The sequence below is a fragment of the Macaca mulatta genome, chromosome 11, assembly GCF_049350105.2.
Source record: "Macaca mulatta isolate MMU2019108-1 chromosome 11, T2T-MMU8v2.0, whole genome shotgun sequence".
NCBI lineage: Eukaryota > Metazoa > Chordata > Mammalia > Primates > Cercopithecidae > Macaca > Macaca mulatta.
Window position 1 is genome coordinate 132,310,902 of NC_133416.1, and position 12,573 is coordinate 132,323,474.

Below are 12,573 nucleotides of genomic sequence, written 5' to 3' on the forward strand. Positions count from 1 at the left end.
CTCACTGTCCCTGGAAGAAGCCCCGCAGGCTTCAACCCCAGGGCCTTCATACACCCTGCACAGGCAATTCTATTCTCCCAGGTATCCGCCTGGCTCTATCCTTCATAACGTTGGTGCCACCATCACCCTATGACTGAGCACCCCCTGGCAGGTTCACATTCATTTGCATCCTTGCATTCTGACCATGTGCTCCAACTGGGATGCCAGCCCCTGAGGTAGGGCCCCCCACTCGTCCTCAGCTCTAGAACGTGGCCTGGCAGGGAATGCCTGCCCACAGTAAACTAGAATGAATGACTGAGGAGTCTTCTAGGTGCTGGCCCCTTCCTTAGTGCTTTGCACACAATGGCTCCATTTTACAGATAAGAAAACTGGGTGGTGGCTCATGCCTGTAATCCCAGCATTTTAGGAGGCCTGTAATCCCAGCATTTTAGGAGGCCTGTAATCCCAGCATTTTAGGAGGCCTGTAATCCCAGCATTTTGGGAGGCCTCTAATCCCAGCATTTTGGGAGGCCTGTAATCCCAGCATTTTGGGAGGCCTGTAATCCCAGCATTTTGGGAGGCCGAGGCGGGTGGATCACCTGAGGTTGGGAGTTGGAGACTAGCCTGACCAACATGAAGAAACCCCGTCTCTACTAAAAACACGAAATTAGCCAGGCGTAGTGACGCGTGCCTGTAATCCCAGCTATTCGGGAGGCTGAGGCAGGAGAATCGCTTGAACCCGGGAGGCAGAGGTTGCGGTGAGCCGAGATAGCACCATTGCACTCCAGCCTGGGCAACAAGAGCGAAACTCCACCTCAAAAAAAAAAAAAAGAAAAGAAAACTGACGCACAGGGAAGCTTAGTTAACCCAAACCGAGTTCCCCCGTTTCTAATGAAGAGGGAAATCAATGATAAGCACGTGAGCAAATGAGTGAAGGATAATTGCAGGCAATTGCTCCAAGAAAACAGAATAGGCCCGGTGCATGGTGGCCCACAACTGTAATCCCAGCACTTTGGAAGGTCCAGGTGAGGGATCGCTTGAGGCCACTAGTTGGAGACCAGCCTGGGCAACATAGTGAGACCAGTCTCTACAGAAAATTAAAAGATTAGCCAGGCATAGTGGCATGCGCCTGTGGTCCCAGCTACTCAGGAGGCTGAAGCAGAAGGATCCCTTGAGTCACGGAGTTCAAGGCTGCAGTGAGCCCTGATCTTACCACCACACTCCAGCCTGGGTGACAAGAAGACCCTGGGAAAAAGAAAAGAAAAAAAGAAAGGAGAGAGAGGGAGGAAAAGAAAACAGAAGAAGATGCACAGCAGCGGGCTGGCACTAAGTAGCAGTTGCCCTTAGATGGGTGAGTGTGTCCCTGAAGCGCTCCACAACCCCCTGAAGTCCTTCCCCACACCCCACCTGGCCTGCCTTCTGGTCCTGCAACACTGGCCCCACCTTGAGTTTTGGGCCCCTCACGTAGGCCAGTCCCCTCATTTTCTGAATGAAGTTATTGAGAGGACAAGAGACTTCTGGGTTACACAGGGACAGGAGGGTGGTGTCCCAGCACCTGGGTAAGGCAGGCTCAGTCCTTGAATGCTCTAAACCTCTTACTTAACCCCAGAAGAAAGCAGCCTTCTCCCAGGGCCATCCTTAAGCAACATGTCTTGGCCTGAAGCAATATTTACGGAGCATCTGCTATGTTCTGGTTAGACAGCTTTGCCTGGCACTGCCTTCCTCTAAGGAGGCCGAATATGGTCCAGTGCCCCAAGGGGGAGGGCCCAACTCCTGAGGGAGGTCAGAGTGGCTAGGGTGAGGCTATGGTGGCCCAGGCGGAGAGGTTCAGAGAAATCCAGGCCCTGGGGTTTCCCACATTGGAGTCCTAGGGCAAGTGGTGTGGACCTTTCTGTGCCTCAGTCTCCTCATCTATGAAACAGGGATTAGAAGAGCCGCTTTCCAAGGGCTACCGTGAGGATTAAACAAGTCAAAAACCGTGCCAGTGCTTAGAACAGTGCCTGGAATGTGTCAGTGCAACTGAGCTGGGGGCTGTCATTGTTATTTCCAGGACCTACATGACCTGGCTCCTGCCCATCTCTCTGCCTCCATCTCCTGCCGTCTCCCCCATTGTTTCTGTTCGTTGAGCGTCCCCAGCTTTTTCTTGTGTCAGGACCTTTGCACTTACAGTTCCTCTGTCTAGGATACACTTTCCCTAGATCCTTCCACGGCTCCCCACTCTCCTCTTCTGGGCTCAGCTGAAACCTGCTCCTCAGAGAAGCCTTTGCCGTTGCATCTGTCGAAAACAGGAGTCCTAGCCCACTGTGAGGCCACCTTGTTTTGTGTGAAATGGTCTCATCTGTTTACTTCTTCATCTCCTCCAACTCCCGAGACACAGAAGCTGACCCTGTTTCGCTTATCGATGTATCTCCAGCACCTGGAAAAATGCCTGGCACATAGCAGGTACTTAATAAATACTTTACTCGGCTGGGCGCGGTGGCTCATGCCTGTAATCCCAGCACTTTGGGAGGCCGAGACGGGCGGATCACGAGGTCAGGAGATCGAGACCATCCTGGCTAGCACAGTGAAACCCTGTCTCTACTAAAAAATACAAAAAAATTAGCCGGGCGAGGTGGCGGGCGCCTGTAGTCCCAGCTACTCGGGAGGCTGAGGCAGGAGAATGACGTGAACCTGGGAGGCGGAGCTTGCAGTAAGCTGAGATCCGGCCACTGTACTCCAGCCTGGGCGACAGAGCAAGACTCCGTCTCAAAAATAAATAAATAAAATAAATAAATAAATAAATACTTAATCAGCTAATTAACTCTTTTTTTTTTTTTTTTTTTTTTTTGAGACGGAGTCTTGCTCTGTCGCCCAGGCTGGAGTGCAGTGGCCAGATCTCAGCTCACTCCAAGCTCCGCCTCCCGGGTTCCCGCCATTCTCCTGCCTCAGCCTCCCGAGTAGCTGGGACCACAGGCGCCGCCACCTCGCCCGGCTAATTTTTTGTGTTTTCAGTAGAGACGGGGTTTCGCCGTGTTAGCCAGGATGGTCTTGATCTCCTGACCTAGTGATCCGCCCGTCTCGGCCTCCCAAAGTGCTGGGATTACAGGCTTGAGCCACCGCGCCTGGCCAATTAACTCATTTATTAATCAAGTAACTGATCAATTGATTAATTAATATCACTTCATTGAATTCCTTAAGGCCTTCAACAGCCTTCAGCTGTGCAGTTGCCTTTTCTTAAATGACTTTTGTAGTTCTCAGAAATTAGCCAGTTAACTAAAATCTGTGGTCTGCCTGGCCCTGACACCCTCCCCCACTTCCTTGATACTGACCTGCCTTGACCATCTCACTCAGTCTAACTCTGATTCATGACCAAGTCTCCAAGGTCCAAATGTACGTGGTGCTTACCCAAGAAGGCTGCAAGGCCATGGTTGGAGAGCCCTCATGTCACGCCATGCTGTCACTCAACGAGAGAGAAGGGCAGAGATGACAGGGTGCTGAGACACGTGAGCCGCCTTGGCCTTGCTGAGGGGAGTCACTTCCGGCGGCAGGGAGGGCAGCTGAAGGAGGGAAAAAAAGACTTCGTCATGTTTGAGGGAGAGGTCCTGCCCTGGAGAAAGTCAAAGATACAGAAGAAAAGAAAGAGTACTGATAACAAAACATGATCAACATGGTGTCACGGGGCTCCTGGAAAATCAAGTCAGATGCTTTTCCTCCTCTGCTCAGCATCCTCTCGTGATCAAAGATGGAGAATGAGTGTAGGCAAAGACCTGGAGGGGTTGGAAGCCTCATGAGGTGCTCGTGGGATTGTAAAATGGTGCAGCCTCACAAGGTAAACATAGGGGTCCCCTAAGACCCAGCAGTTCTACTCCTGGGTGTGTGCCCAGGAGAGAGGAAAGCGCGTGTCCACATGGAAGCCTGGATGCAAATGTTCACAGCAGCCAAGCAGCGAAAACAACCCCCACCCCCATCAGCTGGTGAACAGGCACATAAAATGTGGCATAACCACACACTGGAATATGACTCAGCATGAAAGGGAATGAAGTGCTGACGCATGCTACACCATGGATGAACCTTGAAAACACTGATAAGTGAAAGAAGCCAGACACAAAGGCCACATATATGATTCCGCTTATATAAAAATGTCCACAGTAGGTAGATCTATGCAGACAAAAAGTAGACCAGTGGTTGCCAGGGGCTGGGGAAAATGAGGAGTGACTGTTACAGGTTTGGGTTTCATTTTGGAGTGGTGAAAATGTTCCAAAAGTGATGGTAAAAGTGGTGGTAATGATGGTTGCACAACTCTGTGAATATACAAAAAGCCATTAAATTGCACACTTTATTTACTTTTATTTTTTAAGAGACAGGGTCTCGCTCTGCCACCCAGGCTGGAGTGCAGTGGTGTAATCTCCCTAAAGCCTTGAAACCATCCTCCCGCCTCAGCCTCCTGACTAGCTTGGACGACAAGTATATGCCACCATGCACACCTGTTTTCATTTTTGTTGGGACAGGTTCTCACTTTGTTGCCCAGGCTGCTCTCAAAATCCTGGTCATCCTCCCACCCTGGCCTCCCAAAGTGCTGGGATTACAAGTGTGAGCCATCATGCCTGACCAAATTATATACTCTAAATGGGTGAATGTATGATATGCACATTATATCTCAATAAAAACTGTTATTTTAAAGAAATGGCCAAGCATGGTGGCTCATGCCTATAATCCCAGTGATTTTGGAGGCTGAGGCAGGAGGATCCCTTGAGGCCAGGAGTTCGAGACCATCCTGGGCAACATAGCCAGACCCCATCTATATAAAAAAATAAATTAGACAGGTAAGGTGGCATGTACCTCTAGTTTCAGCTACTGAGGAGGCTGAGGTGGGAGAATCATGTGAGCCCAGGAAGTCGAGGCTGCGGTGAGTGAGTTATGATTGTGCCACTGCACTCCAGCCTGGGCAACACAGTGAGACCCTGTCTCTCAAGAAAACAAAAAGAAAGAAACCTTTCTGTGGCTCCCACCTCATTCACCGTAAAAGTCAAAGCCCTCACCATGGCCCACAAGATCACCACATCTCATGCTAGAGAGACAAAGTCAAAACACACCCAGATCGGCACATCTCCCTGACCTCATTCCCCTCCCTCCCCTTGCCCACTCTGCTCCAGCCACACCCTCCTCCCTGGAGCTCCTCCACCTGCCGCCCGGCTCGTGCCCCAGAACCTTTGCACTCCCTGGTCCCCTCCTGGAATGCTCCTCTCCCTAACACCCAGGAGGCTTACCCTCCCTTCCTTCAGGTCCATGCTCCAATGTCATCTTCTCAGCAATGACTGCCTTCCTGCCCACCCTTGGAAAGTTGCAAACCACCCACAGGACCCTCCCTATCCCCCTTGGCTGCTGCATTTCTCTCTGTGCACCGACCGCCCTCCAGGGCAGGTGTTTGCTTGTTTGATTGGCTTCCTTCCTCTTCTAGGATGAAAAAAGCTCCATTGGGCAGGAATCTGCCTGTTTCACCCATTGCTGTGCCCCCAGCTCCTGAACATCACGTGGCCCACAGTAGGCCCTTGGTCAGTGTGTGTGGATGAATCACATCTACCAGAGTCCAAGGTAAAAGCTTGCCTCTGCTGCCGGGCCATGCGGCTGCCTGGCGTGGTGGCTTGGGGCAAGTTGCTCAGCCTCTCTGTGCCCCGGCTCCCTTATCAGTGGCTCGGGCATGGTCTGAGTCATGCCTGCACCCTAGGGTGGTCATGAGGATTACATGGGCTCATCCTGGTCATATGCTTCCCGAGGTGACTGTGTGAGGCGGAGCCAACACCCCCTGCAGGCAGCCGCATGCCCTGTGCCCCACCCCAGCCTGGGAAGAATCACTCTCGTCCCCAGGGGCAACAGAACACACTGCAGGGAAGCTGAAGGGCGTCCTTAAAGGAGGCACAGCTGGCTCCTGGCGGAGCAGAGAGCAGAGATGTGAACCAGTGACTTGGCATGAACATTATCACTACGCTGTTTGCTGAGGGAAAGGAAAAAGAGGAAGAAAGTAAAGGAAAGTGAAGAGACGGGGGTGAGAAAGGACAAAGTAAAAAGCAAAGGAAGAAGAAACCTTATTTTTTTTTTCTTTTGAGATGGAGACTCGCTCTGTGGCCCAGGCTGGAATGCAGTGGTGTGATTTCGGCTCACTGCAACCTCTGCCTCCCGGATTCAAGCAATAATTCTCCCTGTCTCAGCCTCCTGAGAAGATGGGATTACAGGTGCATGCCATACGCCCGGCTAATTTTTTTTTTTTTTTTTTTTTTCTGAGGGGGAGTCTTACTTTGTTCCCCAGGGTAGAGTGCAATGGTGTGATCTTGGCTCACTGCAATCTTCTCCTTCCAGGTTCAAGCAATTCTCCCGCCTCAACCTCCCAAGTAGCTGGGATTACAGGCACCTGCCATCATGCCTGGATAATTTTTGTATTTTTGTGGAGACAGGATTTCACCATGTTGGCCAGGCTGGTCATGAACTCCTGACCTCAGGTGGTCTGCCCACCTCGGTCCCCCAAAGTTCTGGGATTACAGGTGTGAGCCACTGCACCCAGACAATTTTTGTATTTTTAATGGAGATTCGGTTTTACTATGTTGGCCAGGCTGGTCTCAAACTCCTGGGCTCAAGTGATCCACCTGCCGCAGCCTTCCTAAGTGCTGGGATTAGAGGCGTGAGCCACCGCACCTGGCCAGGAAAGCATTTTAGCCACATTTGCCACCTGGATCGCTGCTGGTGAGGGAGGAAAGAGAGCTCACGTGTGCCTGCTGGATTCATTCAGTTCACACTGAGCTCCTAGTCTGTGCTGGGCACTGTGTTGGGGGCTTGGGGACCCAGCAGGGACCGTAAGCAAGCCCCTGGCCTCGCAAGTCCTACATGTTAATAGATAAGCAATAACAATGAGTGATAAACATCATCATTGGTGACTTTATAAAACGTTAGAGCTGTGGGCCCGGCATAGTGGCTCATACCTGTAATCCTAGCACTTTAGGAGGCCAAGGCAGGTGCTTTGCTTGAGCTCAGGAGTTCGAGGCCAGCCTGGCCAACATAGCAAACCCTGTCACTACAATAAATACACACACACACACACACAAAGTAGCTGGGCATGGTGGCACGCACCTGTAGTCCCAGACACTCAGGAGGCTGAGGTGGGAGGATCACTTAAGCTCAGGAGGCAGGGGTTGCAGTGATCCAAGATGGCACCACTGCACTCCAGCCTGGACGACAGAGCAAGACCCCATCTCAAAAAACAAAGCAAAACGATATTAGAGCTGTGCAATCCAATATAGTAGCCACCAGCCTTATGTGGCTATGGGCCACTTAACATGGGGCTAGTCTGACATGAGATATGCCGTGTCATATTCATCCCAGATTTCAAAGGCTTTGTATGAAAACAGCATAAAATATCTCAACTTTCTTATATTGATCACACATTGAAATGACACTATCTGATATCAAGGGTTGAATAATAGATACAAGTTAAATTAATTTCACCTGTTTCTTTTTACTTTTTAAAATGAGGCCCCTAAAATTCTTTTATATTTTTCTTCTTTCAGAACAGGCTCCTCTGTCATAAAATGTTTCAAATTGTGTGTGTGGTTTGTGCACACTGCGTTTCCATGGGACAGGCAGTTAGAGGACGATGCATGCTTTAGGAGGAGAAACTCAATAGTGTAAATGCTACTTGGGGAGAGGGGTTGCTATTTAAATGGGGCGTTTGGAGACAGCCTCAGTGAGAAGGTGACATTTGGGCAAAGACCTGCAGGAAGTGCAGGAACGTGTTGAGATCCAGGGAAGACCATTCCAGGCAGACGGAATAGCCAGGGCAACGGCTCTGAGGCCGGAGGTGCCTGCATAGATTTTCATCAGAATGTGAATCTCTCATGTTGCTGCAAGTGACTTTTTAGGAACTGTTTCTCTTCAGTAAGTCAAAATGCACCCTGCAATATTGTGAATATCAGAGAAGGTCTCCAGAGCCCCCAGACAGCCCCCTCCAGAAACTTAGCCTCTGCCCCTGGACTTTAGCCCCTGTGCTAGAGTCTGAACGTGTCCCCTGAAATTTGTACATTGAAACCGAATTACCATGTGATGGTATTAGGAGGTGGGGCTTTTGGGAAGTGATGAGGTCATGGGGGAAGAGGCCTCATTCATGGGATTAGGGCCCTTACACACGAGGCTCCAGAGAGCTGCCTCTCCCCTTCCACCAGGCAAGGACGCAGAGAGAAGTTGCCATCCGTGAACCAGGACGCAGGGCCTCACCACCACCAAATCTGCTGGCACCTTGATCTTGGACTTCCCAGCCTCCCGAACTGTGAGAAATAGGTGTCCATTGTCTATGAGCTGCCCCAGTCTATGGTACTCTGTTTTAGAAGCCTGAACAGACTGAGAGAGGCCCTGTAAATCCTGTCTTCCTTCAAAATCACACCTGTCTGAGTCCCCGACCACTGACTTCCCTCAGGAGCCTTTCCTTTCTGACTCAGGGATAGCAATCAATCGTCACCTTTGTCCCTGGCCTTTGGGGACTCTGATATGTCCTCTCTGACAAAGACTAACCCTCCAACACAGACATGCTTTCCAGGACAAAGGTGCAAGTGTGTGGGGAGGACCCAGCTGGCAGCTGTGAGCTAATAGGCCGCTCCATGGGCCAGGTCACCAGAGAAGAGAAGTTTCTATCAGCTCCCACTCTCAACAGCAGCTGGAGAAAGGAGGATGACTCCTATCCCAGGACCCAGTGGGTTCCTCTGAGACCACCTGGTCCTATCCTAACTACCAGAGAAGGGATGGACATGCTCAATCATTCATTCATTCATGTGGCAAATACTTGCTGAGCACTCACTATGCATCAGGCCTACTGTGTGCTAGGGCCTGGGGGCAGATGGGGAAGAAGGCAGGCAGGTCCTCTCTGCCCTGGCCTTACTTTTTTTGAGACAGGGTCTGGTTCTGACACCCAAGCTGGAGCGCAAAGCTCACTGCAGCCTCCATCCCCTGGGCTCAAGCCATCCCCCTACCCTCAACCTCCTACAGGCATGTGCCACTACACTAGCCTTTTTTTTTTTTTTTTTTAAGACAAGAGTCTTGCTCTGTCGCCCAGGCTGGAGTGCAGTGGCGTGATCTCAGCTCACTGCAACCTCCGCCTCCTGGGTTCAAGCGATTCTCTTGCCTCAGCCTCCCTCCCAAGTAGCTGGGACTACAGGCGCCCGCCACCACTCCCAGCTAATTTTTGTATTTTTTAGTAGAAATGGGGTTTCACCATGTTGGCCAGGCTGATCTCAAACTCCTGACCTCAAATGATCCACCCACCTCAGCCTCCCAAAGTGCTGGGATTACAGGTGTGAGCCACCACACCCAGCCAAGCTAATTTTTTTTAATTTTTATCTTTTTAAATAGAGAATGGGGGGGTCCCACTATGTTGCCCAGGCTGGTTTCGAACTTCTGGACTCAGGCGATCCTCCCTCCTAGACCTCCCAAAGTGCTGGGATTATAGGTGTGAACCACCACATCTGGTCTGCCCAGGCCTTTTTAGTAAGGGGGAGAGAGAGAGAGAGAGTGAGAGAGAGAGATTTATAAATATATTTATAAGCATATTTAAAGGAAATAAATAGATAATGATTATAGATGGTGCTAAGTGCTAATGAGAGAAATAAACAGGTAATGCCACAGGGAGATGGGGGCTGGAGTGGGGAGACCGGAAGGGTGAGAGCTGGGGAGGACATTTCTGGCAAATGAACCGGCAAGTGCAAAGGTGCTGTGTCAGGGAAGTGCTCACTCTGCCCAAGGAACAGATCATCAGGGACCACTGTGCCTTAGACGGTGCAGTCACCCCAGTTTATACCTCTTGCCCCAGTAGTATCATTAACAGCACCTCCAAGTCACTGCATGTTGGGGTGGCCTGTGACACCCCAACTGCAGTGAACTGAAACACACAGGCTGGCTGCAGCTCTCGAGCAAAGGTCACGGTCCCTGGAAGGCAGCTCTCTCTCGACTCCTCTCTCCTCCCGGGTTCCAGGCGACACTCCCTGCCCTCATCCCCTCAGCCCCAGGGGTGGGAGCAGCTTCACTCTTCGTTTTGTTTTCCCTGCACCTTTGTATATATCCTCGAAGTCTCCAATTTCGAGTGTTCTCTCCACTTCCTGCTCAGACCACTGCAGGAACTGATTCTGTGGTGGGAAAGGAATTAGAGGAGAGAAAGAGAGGCTTAGAGGCAGCGTCCAACTGTTGGGGTAGAAGCCTGCAGGTAACAGCCGGCACAGTGGCTCATGCGTGTAATCCCAGCACTTTGGGAGGCCAACGCGGGAGGATGGCTTGAGGCCAGGAGTTCAAGACCAGTCTGAGCAACATGGTGAAATCCCCTCTCTACTAAAAATACACAAAATTAGCCGGGCTTGGTGGCATGTGCCTGTAGTCCCAGCTACTCGGGAGGCTGAGGCAGGAGAATCGCTTGAGCCCAGGAAGTAGAGGCTGTGGTAAGACATGATCGTGCCACTGCACTCCAGCCTGGGCAACAAGAGTGAAACCCTGACTCAAAAATAAAGAAAAAAAAAAGTAAGCTGTCTTTAGAAAAAAAAGAAAAAAAAAGAAGGTTGACTAGGTCGGGCGCAGTGGCTCAAGCCTATAATCCCAGCACTTGGGAGGCCGAGACAGGCGGATCACGAGGTCAGGAGATCGAGACCAGCCTTGCCAACATGGTGAAACTCTGTCTCTACTAAAAATACAAAAATTAGCTGGGCGTGGTGGCAAATGCTGGTCAAAAACATGGGCAATCCCAGCACTTTGGGAGGCCGAGACAGGCGGATCATGAGGTCAGGAGATCGAGACCATCCTGGCTAACCCGGTGAAACCCCGTCTCTACTAAAAAATACAAAAAATTAGCCAGGCGAGGTGGCTGGCGCCTGTAGTCCCAGCTACTCAGGAGGCTGAGGCAGGAGAATGGCGTACCCGGGAGGCGGAGCCTGCAGTGAGCTGAGATCTGGCCACTGCACTCCAGCCTGGGCGACAGAGCAAGACTCCGTCTCAAACAAAACAAAACAAACAAACAAACAAAAAACACGAGCACAGGTGAGCTAGGGGAATTCTTGGAAAGGTTTCATTGCTGATAAAAATGGACCAAGGAAGAGATGCTGCCTGTACGTGTCCTGTTGGATGAGATGCCCAGACAGAGGCAGCCACTGTGCCCTGCAGAAAATGCCAGAGCAGAGAGATGCAGAGAACCTGGCTCTTCTGGGATCCCCTTGACTACTGAAACTGAGAGCCGGCCGGGCATGGTGGCTCACGCATGTAATCCCAGCACTTTGGGAGGCCGTGGCGGAAGGATTGCTTGAGGCCAGTCGTTCAAGACCAACCTGGCCAACATAGTGAGACCCTGTCTGTATTTTTAAAATAAAAATATAAATAAATAAAATTTAAAAAGAAATTGAGAACACCAGGCCCAGTGGCTCATGCAAGTAATCCCAGCACTTTGGGAGGCCAAGGTGGAAGTATTGCTTGAGGCCAGTAGTTCAAATCCAGTCTGGCCAATATAGTGAGACCCTGTCTCTATTTTAAAACTAAAAAGGCTGGGCACAGTGTCTTATGCCTGTAATCCTAGCACTTTGGGAGGCCAAGACAGGTGAGGTCAGGAGTTCGAGACCAGTCTAGCCAACATGGCTAAACCCCATCTCTACTAAAAATACAAAAATTAGGCCGGGCGCGGTGGCTCAAGCCTGTAATCCCAGCACTTTGGGAGGCCAAGACGGGCGGATCACGAGGTCAGGAGATCGAGACCATCCTGGCTAACATGGTGAAACCCCGTCTCTACTAAAAAATACAAAAAACTAGCCGGGCGCGGTGGCGGGCGCCTGTAGTCCCAACTACTCGGGAGGCTGAGGCAGGAGAATGGCGTGAACCCGGGAGGCGGAGCTTGCAGTGAGCTGAGATCCAGCCACTGCACTCCAGCCTGGGCGGCAGAGCGAGACTCCGTCTCAAAAAAAAAAAAAAAAAAAATTAGCCGGGTGTGGTGGCACATGCCTGTAATCCCAGCTACTCAGAAGGCTGAGACAGGAGAATGGCTTGAAGCAGGGAGGTGGAGGTTGCAGTGAGCCAAGATCGCACCATTGCACTGCAGCCTGGGCGACAGAGTGAGACCCCGTCTCAAAAAAAATGAAACCGAGAGCCCCAAAGCTGCCCTGCCTCAGGACTTCCCCTTATATGGAAATAATAAATATCTTTATTGTTAAACCACTTGGGTGCTTTCTAGGACTTTCAGCCAAAAGCAGTCTCAATGGCTACAGGTATAAACCCAGCGGAAAAATAGCCGGCAGCCACAATCAACAGCTTGATTGACTTTGTCCTTCAGTGAGTATTCACGGACTGCGCCCAGTGCAGCAGCACCGGGGACTGCAGCTCATGAAAAGGGGTTTCTTTCCTAGAGGCACACTCCAGGGGTTGCAGACAGACACCAAAGCAAGTCCAGGAATAAGCCACCAAAACAGCTTCAGATAATGTTCAATGCTGGCAAGAAACAAAACCCAGCGGTTTGAGAGAGAGCGAGTGAGGGTTTGGGTTCTCTGGGAAGGTGACATTTAACGGAGAACTGGATAAAGACCCAACCATGGGAAGACCCAGAGAGAGTATTCCAGG

At 51.0% G+C, this 12,573-nt stretch overlaps 1 protein-coding gene across 1 annotated transcript in view; it reads right to left on the reverse strand.

Annotated features, from left to right (window-relative positions):
* The window catches only part of SCARB1 (scavenger receptor class B member 1), a 91,970-nt gene extending 88,045 nt beyond the window's left edge, over positions 1 to 3,925 (reverse strand). The window contains exons 1-2 of the mRNA XM_077955825.1: positions 3,364 to 3,925; positions 2,147 to 2,407 (exon numbers count right to left, since the gene is read on the reverse strand). The gene's annotated coding sequence lies outside the window, so the exon portion shown is untranslated. The remainder of the gene's footprint in view (positions 1 to 2,146; positions 2,408 to 3,363) is intronic.
* Positions 3,926 to 12,573: the final 8,648 nt, after the last annotated feature.